The following is a 14,254-nucleotide window of genomic DNA, read 5'->3' as shown; positions in this document are numbered from 1 at the left end:
GAAAGATGGGTCCATGCCAATGTCTGACGGAAGCTTCAAAAGATTCAGTCTCATCCCCTTCTGATTATAACCTCATGAGAGATCTATCACAAAATTTGTAACATATGGGTTTGGCTTTGGCTTTGGGGTGGGTAGAAGCTGGAAGGGACTCAAGGAGACTATAAGTGAGGCCTGGAAGGATGGAGTGGAAATTGTCATTGAAGGCTGGAGAAAAGATGATCTGTGTTACCCATGACAGAAAGCTTGGCAGAAAGTTGATAGAATGGAAAATAGCAAATATATCTGATGGACCTATGGCCAGAGCTTTGTGCTCTATAGCCGCACAGCAACTTTGCAAGGATGGCATCAATATCCCTATTACCAAGGTGAGGAAATTCAAACTAGAGGAGATCTTTTCCCAATATCACACAGCTGGTAAATAACAGAGTCATACTTTTAACACAGTTTGGCTAAGGGATTGCCATGCAGCGTTAAAAAGTATCAGTGGTTTTCTTTCAGCTATATATGAAAAAGTATCCATAGATAGAGAAGAACTGGAGAAGAAATTATTGAATTTTTGAGCAGAATCTAAAGGAGACATTTGCAGCAGACACTCTTAGAGACTTGGCAGGTGTGTCAGGTTGATGAGAAAATAGCAAATGTTCTGTTGTTAGAGGGTGACTGGCAGCACCTAGGCTGTCTCACATGTAACCCAATGCCTCGAGCCATTATGCAAGCTATTCACTTGGGATGGAATCATGCTCTATAGAAAGTCTTTGGATTTCTGTTTCAATGGTGGCAACATGGCAAACCCATGGAGAATTTTTCTAGCATGATAAAAATTTTCAGGAAATACCATGGAATAAGCTATCCAAAGCATGAGGGTGTAGCTTCTTCAAACTGCTTAGAACAATGGAAAAAATGGCAAGCCCAAAAATGAGTGCCATACCCAGAGAATGACTTATGAGTTCTTAAAATCTGACCTTCAAAGTGGGGAACTCTATGAATTTTGTTGTTGGTACCTTGAGGCCCTGTGCAGGAGACTGTGATGATTGTCCAGAGTAGATACCTTCCTGTCTCCCCAAAATAAGCGATGTCTCCGCAGTCGGAAACAAAATGAAGAATGGGAATAAAAATGATACCCCTTCAAAGGAACCCAGCAACAAGGCCATTTTGATATAGATTAGCAGGGGTTTCCCAAAGAAGAGATGGATGGAGTGAGCACTACCAGAGATGTCCTTGGTAGCTGGAGATTGATCACCATAGAGGAATCTAGTTCTAAAGAGGCACTTTCTGTTTTACCTGGGTGGACAGCGGCCTCTTGGATCCCACCGTCCCCAGTTGATTATAAACCAAATTTCTCCAGTGCTCACTCCATCCATCTCTTTTTGGGAAACCCCTGTTAATCTATATCAGGGAGCTTTCTTACCTTACATTCTTATGTCCAGATTTACAGCCTGTAAGGAAAAGACAGATTAAGGGTGGGACCAAAAAGGAACTGGACCTAGAAGAAACTCTCTGACCCTAGAAAAAACTAAAGATCTTACACTCCATTGAGGGTACAATGGCATGGGTTGGAAGGGTTGGGGGCGCAAACTTTTAAGGTTTTTTTGGCTACCATTGTTCACATGATTATCTTATCAAGTTTTTTGTTTTGTTGTTGTTGTTTTTTTTAATGGAAACAATCCCGCAGCATTTATTGTCCTCTGGTAATAACATAAAGGTAATCAAAACAATATGAACAAATGTTTTAGAACTACACTTCCAACAAAGGACATCTAAAAACAAACAAACTACATGGCCTTCTCAAGAACTTCTCACTTCATTGATCATTTCTAGTTGGAGAAAATTTGGAGCCGGATAATATTATCTCCTTCTGGCATAATCCGACCCAGTTGTTTTCTTGACATTGTTTTAGAATGAACCTCTTCTGCATCATCTAATACAAAGTTCATGTACTCACCAAAACCAATGATACAGCCCTCTTATCTGCATGTTCACTTGCTCATAAAACCATACCTGAATCTGAGATTTATTTTGTAAGTATCTGAAGATGAGGTTGATGAGCTGTACCATCACGTTCTGTACTTTTTGGCCCTGGCCAGTGTATGCCATGGTGGAAGCTAACCTTTTATCAGGTTCTTTGGAGCAGTGAGAGCCACATATTCAATTGACCATATTTGAAAAAAGGAGTGAAATGTGGAAGAGAACTGTAGTCATCTGGATTGAGCTGCTGAAACTGCTGTTAAGCACTGCTGTTGTTGTTTTCATCGGAAATGTATACTTCGTATTGATGCTAGAAAGATGGACATCACATAAGTTTACATAATTTAATTACAAAGTGGCAACCCCTCAATCCTGGGGTATTCTATTGATTTAGAAGCAAGTTACTGAAAAGCTGGATCATACAAAGGCATGAATGCCAGGAGGCAGGGTTTGTTAGAGGCCTTCTTAGAGTTAGCACACCACAGACCTCATAAAGAACAGGTGGCAGTGACCTTAGAGCATATACTAACTCACACGAGAGCACAGGAGTTAATTTTGATAAAACACAGAAAATCCCAAATTCTTGGGAGCAATGTGCTATGAGGCTCAAAGTGTGACTTCTGAGATAGTAAAGAAAAGTTTATCTACCCTCTGGCCCCCACTACCAAAATAGAGTCCAGTTCCTTATTTGATTATTTTTTTAAATATTTTATTTATTTATTTGACAGACAGAGATCACAAGCGGGCAGAGAGGCAGTCAGAGAGGAGGCAGCAGGCTCCCTGCTGAGCAGAGAGCCCAATGCGGGGCTTGATCCCAGGACCCTGGGATCATTACCTGAGCTGAAAGCAGAGGCTTTAACCCACTGAGCCACCCAGGTGCCCCCCTTATTTGATTATTTGGGTTGGAGACAATGTTGCCTTGTTTAGGCATTTTGTTCATCCCAATAGATAAGACAACATGAAAATATGCTAAATTTAGCTGGGGATTTGAGCAGCAGCAGAAAAAGAGGCAGAATAATAGGCTGTTTCAGCAGCCCTACTCTTGGGGCTCATGAACCCCAGGATGTCCTTGCAGTAGAGGTATCAGTACTGATAATAATGCTGATTTGAGCATCTGGCAAAGAGCAGTTGGTTTTCTGAGGGTTGAGCCAAATAAAAAGCTAATGGTGTCTACTGGGGAGTGGCAGCAGCTGGCTAGACCAAAGACAATTTTGGAACACTGAATGTGATAAGGTCAAGTCAGCACAATGGCCTAACTTGAAAGCACCCTTTGTTGCTATAGACAATACTTCTAAAGGCCAGCTGTGTTTTATTTTTATTGACCCTTGAGCCATGACCAGCAACATAACTATCTGGGTACCTGAGTGATGACTGACTGGGTATATCAAAGACATATCTCTATGAGGCTGTGGGCTCTGGAAAGCCTTTGGTGAAGCCAGATAGGACATTCTTGTATCTCATATGAACATTCTTTGGAAAAGTCCATACTGAGATAAGACTCAGTGAAACAATGTGGTTGATCAGGCCTACACAGCCTAGGCAGGCAGCATCGATAACTGAATATGTCCTTACATGCTAATTATATTATCACTGCCATCTTGGGGGACTGTTTTTACTGACTGACTTGTATTCTGGTTATAGGTCACATTTTCCTGCTACTTGGCATATCTGGCATGATTTTGATTGGCATTGTAATCTTGAGTAGTTGAGTTCCTGGATTTTGTTGTCTTCTTTAAAAAATAGTCGAATTTTGTTTTAACACGTTGGAGATGTTACTTAGAGTTTAGCTTGATTTTGGAGGCTTGTTATTAAACTTTCTCAGGGCACATCAAGAGTAAGCATTATTGCAGTGCCTGAGTGGCTTGGTGGGTTAAGCCTCTGCCTTCAGCTCAGGTCATGATCTCAGGTTCTGGTATCGAGCCCTGCATCAGGCTCCCTGCTCAGTGGGGACACTGCTTCTCCCTCTCTCTCTGCCTGCCTCTCTGTCTAGTTGTGATCTCTCTCTGTCTCTCTCAAATAAACAAATAAAATCTTAAAAAAAAAAAAAACCCAATATCCCAACAAATTTGGAGGGATTGAAATCATATAGCTAAAAAAAGTCTGGAAAAAAAATCTCCAAGTATTTAGAAAGTAAATATTATTCTTCTAATGACCTGTGGCCAAAGATAACATGTAAATGAAAGTTAGAAAGCACTTTGAACTGATGCTATGAAAAATAAAATCTTTTAAAATTTATGGAATGCAACTAGAAGAGTGCTTTAGAGGAAAATCTATAGTTTGAAATGTTTATATTAAAAAAGAAGATAACTTTAAAGTCAGTTATCTGAACTTCCACCTTAAGAAACTAGAAAAAGAGACAGAAATAAATGTAGAGTAAAAAAAAGGAAAGAGGGCGCCTGGGTGGCTCAGTGGGTTAAGCCGCTGCCTTCGGCTCAGGTCATGATCTCGGAGTCCTGGGATCGGGCCCCGCATCGGGCTCTCTGCTCAGCAGGGAGCCTGCTTCCTCCTCTCTCTCTGCCTGCCTCTCTGCCTGCTTGTGATCTCTCTGTCAAATAAAGAAATAAAATCTTAAAAAAAAAAAAAAGGAAAGAAATAATAACAGGAAGAATAAAAATTAATGAAATAGATAACAGCAGTTGAGAAAATCAAAGAACCTGAGATTTGATTGTTCATAAAATAAATAAAATTAATAAACATTTAGCTAAACTAATCAAGAAATAAAGAGATGATGCCAAAATAACCAAAACCAGAAAAAAAGAGGAGGTATCACAACAGATCTTACAGATATTCAGTAGGTAAAAAAGAGATATTAATGTCTTAATGCTCATAAATTTGAAAATGTGGATGGTATGGGTAGCTTATTTGAAAGAAAAAAATATGAAAAATGAATTAAGAAGAAGTGCTTTAAATTATGAATCTAATTTATTTTACAAATATATGAAAGGACCCATATTTATAAAATAAATTAGATTCATAATTTAAAAGCATTCACACACAGAAAAACTAAGCCTTATGATTTTACTGGTTATTCTGTCAACATTTACAGTAAAACACACACACAGAAAACATACCAACCCTGCTCAAGCTCCTGTCAGCAAATTGAGAAGGAGGAAATACTTCCTGATTTATTTATGAGGCCATCATAAATAAATAAATAAGTAAGTAAATATTATAGGTTGTGAACTAGTGAGGTTGATCTAAGAAATGTAAGATTTGATAACATTCAGTAGTTGATTAATATAAATTGCCACACATAGGAAAACCACATAATACTCTCAAAACATACATAAAAAGCACTGGACAAAACCCAACACACACTGACCTCCATAATACCCACCACCAGACTCCCCCAACCTCCCACCCCCTACCCATTCAAAACCCTCAGATTGTTTTTCAGAGTCCATAGTAAGAGAGAGATTTCTAACAATATCATCTGAGACCTGGACTCTTCACTAAATGAACCATTTCTCGCGGTTTGGTTCAGCTTCAGTTGGTCATGGAGCACTGGGTGTGGTGCATAAACAATGAATTCTGTTACACTGAAAAGAAATTAAATTTAAAAAAACTATATTAAAAATATATATATAAAAGAAATCTCTCTCGTTTCTTTATTTTCATTCTTAAGAGGGTTTTCCACAAGTAGTGACAAAGAGGGCACCAGTAGTCTGAGTTTATATCCTACAAGTCTCACAACTCCCTCCTAACCACCAAGCAGGTTATAACACCTAACTTAACTGTCTTCTATTACTTAAGCAAACCCAATGAACATATGTCTCTTTCAACAATTTCATAATGGCCCCAGGACCGTTTTGTTGACCTGGCTTGTGTCATCTGTCCATCTTTGAATCTATTCCTCTGCCTGAGAATATTGCTGGGTATGTGTGTATCCCTCATTGGGAGATGGATAGAGTCAGCCATAAAAACTTAGGTTGAAAGACAAAGAAGAATCGGTCAAAACAACGGATGTGTAATAGAAAATGCATAATATTTGATTTGAGATGGGCTTATGTTTCAGCCCCATCTTTGTTGTTACGTGGTTTGTGATAAGGGTAAATTAATCATCTTTCAGGGCATTTCCTTCCCCTTTAAGGACGCATACCCATTTTGCATGGTTTTGAATATATGACCTAATGGTTGTCACATATCCTGCACAGAGTAGCCACTAAATAAATAGTAGCATTACTTCTAGAAAAAGAATATAACACTCATGTTACATGCGCTTACAGCCCTGGCTTAAAAAGAAAACATTACCATTATATCTGATACCCCTTGTGTACCCTTCCTTGACCACATTCTCTTGTTTCCAGTAGGATATAATTTTCCTGAAATTACTGGTTCTCATTCTCATTATTCGTGTTGTTTTGCATATTGATAAACTTTACATAAATAGCATTACACTGCATTTTTTCTTCTCTAGTTTGCTTTTTTGAGGGGGTTCAAAATTATAGTCGTGAAATTCATCCATGTTAATACATGTAGTTGTAATCCACTGATTTCTGCTTTTACATAATATCCCAATATATGAATACATAGCAAATAAAAAACTCCATTCTCTTCTTAATGAATATTTAGGTTATTTATGTTGTTTTTCTACTAGAGATAAGATTGCTTTGAAATTTCTTATGCATGTCTCCATGTAAATACACAAGAGTTTTCTCTAGGGCACATATATGGGAATGGAATTACTGAGGTTTAAGGTACGAACCTTTTCAGCTTCTTTAGATTCTGTCAATTTTTTTGGAAGTTGTTTTAATAATTTATACTCCTATGAGCAGTGTTTAAGGATTCCCATCATTATTGAATATGGGCAGAGGAACTGACTAGACATTTTTCTAAAGAAGACATACAAATTACCAACAGGTGTATGAAAAGTTGCATGACATTAGTCATCACCAGGGAAATGAAAATCAGAACCACAAGGAGATATCACCTCACACCTCTTAGAATGGCTGTCATCAAAGACATCTGATAACAACTGTTGGTGAGGATGGGGAGAAAGGGAACCCTTGTGTACACATTGTTGGCAGGAATGTAAATTGGTGCAGCCACTATGGAAAAAGATATGGCAAATACTCAAAAAAATTAAAAATAGAGTTACCATAGGAGCCAGCAGTTCCACTCTGGGTATGTATCTGAAGGAAAAGAAATCACTATCTTGAAGAGATATCTGCACCCCTATGTTCACTGCAGCATTGTTTACAACAGCCAAGACAAGGAAACAACCTAAGTGCACACTGATGGATGAATAAGGAAGATCTTTACATGTATGTGCGTGTGCACGTGCACATGTGCATGCACACACACACACACACACACACACACCGAGGAATATTATTCAGCCATAAAAAAGGAAATCTTGCCATTTGTGACAACGTGGATGGACCTTGTGGGTATTACACTAAGTGAGATAAGTCACAAAGAGAAAGACAAAGATTGTATGATCTCACTTACATGTGAAGTCTAAAAAAAAACAAACTCCTCAAAATAACTAATAGATTAGTAGTTATTAGAGGCAGGGGAGAAAATGGGTGATCAAAAAGTATAAACTTCCAGTTACAAGATATATAAGTTCTGGGGATATAATGTACAGTGTGAAGACTATTGTTAATGATATTATATATTTGAAAGTTTCTGAGAGAGTAGATATTAAGAGTTCTCATCACAAAAACAAATGTAACTATGTGAGGTGCTAGATGTTCATAAAATTTATTAGGGTAATTATATCATCATATATACAGATATCAAATCATTATGTTACATGCCTTAAACACATACAGTGTTATACACCAATTACATATCAATAAAACTGAAAAAATGTATTTCCCATTGTTCCTCATTATGTGAAAACATTTATACCACCTTACCTTGCTGACAGAAGATGAAAATGTAAAAATATTAGATAGTACAATGGAGTAAGTGCCTTCAATTTGTATGACAGGAACATAAAAGAAAAGTAATAAGAGATTCTGAATATCTAGAAGCATAAAAAAGTGAAAGGGAAGAAGAGACAATTGGGAGCATCTTCTGTGGTGAAATAAGGCAGGTGAAATCCCATGGGATCAAGCTACTAAGTTGAGGCTCAGCAGGTCGCTGGGGCTTCTTCCACTATTCATAAAATGCAAAAGGGGCACATATCTCTCATATATTGTCCCTTGTGTGCCTACTTGGCAGAGGAATCACTTTCAGATAAGTCTTTTCTCACAACACATGAATAAATCCTATCAACTCTGATGACATGGTTCCCGTTGGTATCCTGCATCTCTATTAACTATGAAATATTATGTAGAGAGATTTTAACTTCTGTATTTGGGTATCAGGGACTTCTAATTTAACACTATATAATGACCTCTCTCTATTCATACACACACACACACACACACACACACACACACAGAAGTCATATAATTTAGGACAGTCAGATTTCTTTAGCAGTCTCGAATTTTGACAATGAAGCCAAGACCTATGTTAATAGACAGTGATGTGATCAAAACCAAAATTGTCAACCACAGAAAGTTTTAATATTCCATTGAGTCCGAAGGAAAAAAAAAAAAATTCTTCATCCTATTACAGCAGCTGGGAAAGAAACAATTGTTTACTTTTGCTTAAAACCGAAGGACAGAAAATGTGATATTAATACATGTTACTGAAGTAAGCTTAAGTTCCTATATTCGAAGAAAAAGGCTAAATTAGGATAACTGAGATATCAAATTTGCTTCTGAAGCAGCTCTCCCCCACCCCTCGCTAGTGAGTTCGGAATGATTTCTCAAAGAAGGAGAAAGAAGCAATTGTGATCTCTCTCCTTAGAGATGGTGTTGGCAGTTTCTCGAAAGAGACACAAGGACAATCTGATCTTCTCATGTGACAGTCCTCCCCAGTCTCTGAACTGAAATGATCTGCTTTCTGACGTTGGTACATCTTTTTGTGTTGGTTACATACATTTTTGATAATCTGCTTTGTGCCTCCAGCTCTGAAGAGAAAGTTGAATTTATTTCCAGTGGAAAAGCCAGGGAAGGTCGAAGGTCTAAGCAACAGTTTGATAAGCAAATTGAATTGAAGCCACTGAGTAGTTTATATTACTGCGCATGTGTGTAATCTTCCAAACAAATAACCCTAAAGACGTTCTTTCATATCTTCTACGTCTGTATTGAGTTTAAGCTTGTTTGCAAAGTTGCGAGTAGAGATGTTTAAGGGCTATGGGCTACATAACAAAAATGGTTAGGTAAATCACCTGTGGTCAAAAACCTTATCAGGCAAATCAGCTGTCACAGCGGGGATTCGAAAATCCATGAGGGGAGGTGGGAAGGAAGAAGAGATGGAGAGTTTGGGAAATGAGAGACTGGTACTCTTGAGTTGTACAAGTTAGAGAGAGAGAGAGGGAAGAAAGGAATGGGAGAAGGAGAGAGAGGAAAGGAGAGAAGGGAGGAGGAAGGAGAAAAAGGGAGGGACATGAGAATAAGAATGACAATAAAGGGGTGCCTGGGTGGCCTAGTCTGTTAAGCGACTGCCTTCAGCTCAGGTCATGATCCCAGGATACTGGAACCATGCCCGCCTAGGGCTCCCTGTTCTGCAGGGAGCCTGCTTCTGCCTGCCATTCTGCCTGCTTGTGTTCTCTGTCTCTTTCTCTATATCTCTGTCAAAAAAATGAATAAATAAAATTAAAAAAAAAAAAAAGGAATGACAATAAAAACAAGAAGGCAGGCGCCTAAGTGGCTCAGATGGTTAAGCGTCTGTCTTCAGCTCCTGTCATGATCTTGGGGTCCTGGGATCAAGAAGCCCCCGCATCAGGCTCCCTGCTCGGCGGGGAGCCTGCTTCTTCCTCTCCCTCTGCTGCTCCCCCTGCTTGTGCTCTTTCACTCTCTCTGTCAAATAAATACATAAAATCTTAAAACAAAACAAAACAAAACAAAAAAAAGAAGGAATTTGCATCTCCTGGTTGAGAGTGAATCCTCCAATGGACACCAGGCTCAGCTGGGGTAGGAAAAATGGAAGCCAATGTTGCAGGAGGGGTGGGAGGAAGAGCCACCTTAACTTGTTATTAATCCAAGGAGCAGAGCCTCCTTCCTCCCTAGGAGAGAAAGAATTAGATTTTCCAGGCTTCATTCAAGTGATAGATGGGAAACAACTCTAGTCCTCAAACTAAAGATCAGTTGCTGTGCTGTGCCAGCCACCAAAGGCGGTGAGACAGCTTTTCAAGAGGTACACTCACAAAGAAAGAGGCTGCCTTCTCAGAGGGTATTTTCCGGATCTGGAGAGACTTAGAACTTAACTTCTTTAGGTTGCTGCCACCGCAGCAGGAATGCCAACGTGTGCTTAGGGGGTTAGGAGAACCCAAGTCACTGTCGCTGGGATGGACAGCTGGGAGGCCTGTGTGGAGGTGGGCTCCACCCAACCTTTGGGAGGTCTGAGGCGAGAGAACAAATTGAGACCTACGTGCCATTTGCCTAAATATTTAAAAGTTGTAAATGAAGGGAAAACACTTTTCTCCTCCTGCCATGATAATTCTACATTCAAAATGACCTAGAGAAAGTTCAGGCTGACTTAGAATTCTTGGACTTCTCAGAGTTTCTGATCAGAGCATGGCAGGATGGAGAGCTGACACAGCTCACAGTTGCCCCTTCTGCTCCCCAGGACCCCACTCTATCCTGCACCAAGAGGGCTTTTCTGTATGTATGTGAACCTCTCAGTGTGCAGCTTAAACTGTCCACAAGCCTCTTCCCATGAGTAGCCACCCCTCACAAGAAGGAGAAGAGACCTGCACTGTCTTATTCTGGAGGTGTAGAGTGACCTGGTAGGGCTCCTTGCCCGGTAGGAAGAGGCTTGGTGACAGGAAAGCCCGAGCAGGACTGTGGATAAGAAAGCAGTTTGTAGAAAAACCCCAGCATGCATGGCAAGGCAGAGCTCAGATTCTCCTTTTTCCTCAGTTGGGGAACGAAGTGAAATGATTTGCTACAGGCAAACATGGGGCACTAGCATTCCCTTACTCTCGTGATTTTTAGAGAATGCACACTTGTGGGTTCTCACGGTATTTCCATCCTTAGTGTCATGGGGTAGAAGAGAAGGATTTGACTAAAATGGAAAATCCTATTGAGAGCCGCATGTTCTAGTGATCAATTCTCCTCTGTTTCCTTCTCACATCACCCCAGTCTCCATAAGACCTAATTTCTATTTCCTGATTCACATTCTTGGGAGACTTGCCACCCCCCCCTCCCCGGGATCTCATCAAACACCAATTCCTGTTTTCATCCTAAATATCTCTAGATTCTGTCCACTTCTCTCCATATCAGTGGTCACCGCTTCCTCCAGACCAGCAGTATTTCTCCTCCCCTCTGCCAGATCTCCCGTCTCCATCCTTGGTCATGGCCAATCTATGCAGCCAGAGTCTGCTTTTAAAAATGCATATCAGATCATGCCACTCTCTGCTTCAAACCCTCAAAGGCTTCCACTGCTCTGAGAATAAATCCAAATGTCTTCAGTGGCTCACAAGGCCACAGGAGATCTGGGGTTTCTCTCCATGTTCAGTTCAACCCACTCTTTCCTTTGCGCTTCATGTTGTGTCCATATTGGTCTTGTTTCTACTCTCGGAACCAGGTAGACACCCTGGTCTTTCTCACACCCCATTCTCTGTTTGAAACTGGGTTTCATTTGTCTAGCTAACAAAGGCTTATGTATGGGCAGCTTGTCTGGTAACAAGTTTCCAGAGAGTAGGAGTGAGGGGCTGGAAGAATGGAACAGAAAGAAAATGAATACAAGGGTCTTCTATTTATTTGATGCCCACTAAGGGCAAATGCTGCCTGATCCTCCTGGGACTTTGGGAGGAAACTTATGACATATGTTTGCCTACAGATTGAGAGATGGAACACCTATTTATCCAATTCCACCCTTCCTCCTCCCCTGACAAAAGGTGGTCCCATGGTTGTTAATGCCCCCACCTGTCCAGGCAAAGCATGTATGTGTGTAGAGATAGTTCCCTGGATGTCCCACAACGAGGGGCAGAGAAACCTCAATGCAGGAAGTGGGAGGCATGGGAGAAAGGGCACCAGCAAATGAGACCCAAGCCAAGAGGGGCCAGATCCGCACAGAACTGGCTGGGGCAGCAGTGGCTGGGATACGAGGTAGGCTCAGAAGATGTGAAGGGAAGCAAGAGGGTGTTTAGTTCATGGAATTACCTGCTGGTCCATCCCATGTCCTGTTCTTCTGTTCTCTTCCTCTCACCAGCTGCTCTTACCTCCTGAACACTTGACCACTTTTATCTATTTGCCAAGCTGTTTATCTTATTTTAGGAAGCATAATAGAGTGCAGCGGTTCTCAAGCTTTAGTGTGCTTTAAAATCACCTGTAGGGTTTGTTGAAATAAATATTGCGAGGCTCTTTCCCACAATTTCAGATTCAAAAGGTGTAAGGTGGAACCTGAAAAATTGATATTTCTTTTTTATATATATTTTAGTTATTTATTTGACAGAGAGAGACACAGTGAGAGAGGGAACAGAAACAGAGGGAGTGGGAGAAGGACAAGCAGGTTTCCAGCTGAGCAGGGAGCCCAATGTCGGGCTATATCCCAGGATCCTGACATCATGAACCAAGCCAAAGGAGGATGCTTAACAACTGAGCCACCCAGGCACCCCTAGAATTGGCATTTCTAAGATGTTCTCAGATGATGCTGATGCTGCTGGTCTGGGAACCACACTTTGAGAACCACAGGTGTAATGGTTACAATGCAGAATCTGAAGTGGGACTGTGTGGCTTTGATTCCTGGCTCCACCATCTACTGGGCATATGATCTTTGGAAGTTAACGTAAACCTATGAGCCTCATTTTCATCATCTGTAAAATGGGGATAATAGCAATGCCTACTTGACAGAGTTGTCAGGGATAAATGAGTCAATATCTACCATGTGTTTAGAGGAAGGCCTGGCCTGTTGTAAGCATTCTTTCATTGTTTACTGTTAGTATTGCTTCAGTACTAACACCCCCTTTACCTCCCCGGGCAGAGCTATTGTCCTCTATCTGAATTCATATAACCACCTCTATTGCAGTGCACCATGTTGTGTTGGAAAGAGCTGGTTCTACCTGTCTAAAGAACCTGGTAATGGTTAGATGGCAGAAGCTACTTTTGTTCATCATTTACTTTTGAATCATCAGTGATTTGCTCATAATGAGGTACTTCATAAATGTACGTGGAACAAATAAATATTATTATTCACCATATTTATTGGTCTCTGTGATGGTTAATCTTATGTATTGACTGGACTAAGGGATGTTGGAAGATCTATGGACACACCTGTGGGTATTTCGAATCTGTGGACTGAGTAAAAGAAGATCGTCCTCACCATGATGGGTGGACATCCTCCATCTTCTGAGAACCCAAGTAGAACAGAAAAGGCAAAGGAAGGGTGAATGTGTGTTCTCTCAGTTGGGACATCCATCTTCTCCTTCCATCAGACACCAGTGCTCCTGGCAGATTTTCAGACTTAGGTGGGGACTTACACCTTTGGCCCCGCTGGTTCTCAGGCTTTTAGATTTGGACTGGGACTCTACCACAAGCTCTGCTGGGCCTCCAGGTTGTAGACCATATATCTTGGGCCATATGTCTTAGCCTCCATAATCATTTGGCCAATCTCTTACAATGTGTCTCATCTCTACATCTCTACATAGCCCATTGCTTCTGTTTTCTGGAGAACCCTGACTAATATGGCCACCATTTAGTATTTGCAAAAGCTCTCTTGGATGTTCTGAATTATTCAAAGAGATAAAGAGATTAAAGGCAGTGCCACCAATTTAAGACTTGCTTTTACTTCTAGTACTTCTCAGGCCAGTTGTCTCTACTTTCTTAGCCTTCATTTACTCCTCAATCTATTCAGATCATACTTCAGTCTCTACCACTCCACTAAAGCTTCTTCTTCTTCTTCTTCTTTTTTTTTTTTAAAGATTTTATTTATTTGACAGAGAGAGAGATCACAAGTAGGGAGAGAGAGAGAGGAGGAAGCAGGCTCCCTGCCTAGCAGAGAGCCTGATGTGGGACTCGATCCCAGAACCCTGAGATCAGGACCTGAGCTGAAGGCAGAGGCTTAACCCACTGAGCCACCCAGGCAGCCCTCCGCTAAAGCTTCTTGCGCAGGGGCCCTTGTCAACCTCTATCCTGCTGAATGTGAAGGGCAGGTCTCAGGGTTAATGACAGCTGCATTTGATTTGATCACCTGTTCCTTAAAATGCTCTCCTTTCCTGGATGCCCTGACACTACACTCCTGGTTTTTCTCCTGCTTAATGTCCTTTGTTGATCCCTCTTCCACCTCA

General features: G+C 40.8%; 1 pseudogene; it reads right to left on the bottom strand.

Moving 5' to 3' along the window:
• Positions 1 to 1,683: 1,683 nt before the first annotated feature.
• On the bottom strand, positions 1,684 to 2,094 carry LOC125098531 (small nuclear ribonucleoprotein E-like; annotated as a pseudogene).
• Between the last annotated feature and the right edge of the window lie 12,160 nt (positions 2,095 to 14,254).

This window comes from Lutra lutra, chromosome 4, assembly GCF_902655055.1.
Source record: "Lutra lutra chromosome 4, mLutLut1.2, whole genome shotgun sequence".
NCBI classification, from domain to species: Eukaryota; Metazoa; Chordata; class Mammalia; order Carnivora; family Mustelidae; genus Lutra; species Lutra lutra.
Note: the sequence above shows the minus strand (reverse complement) of the source record. Positions and strands in the feature narration are given on the sequence as shown.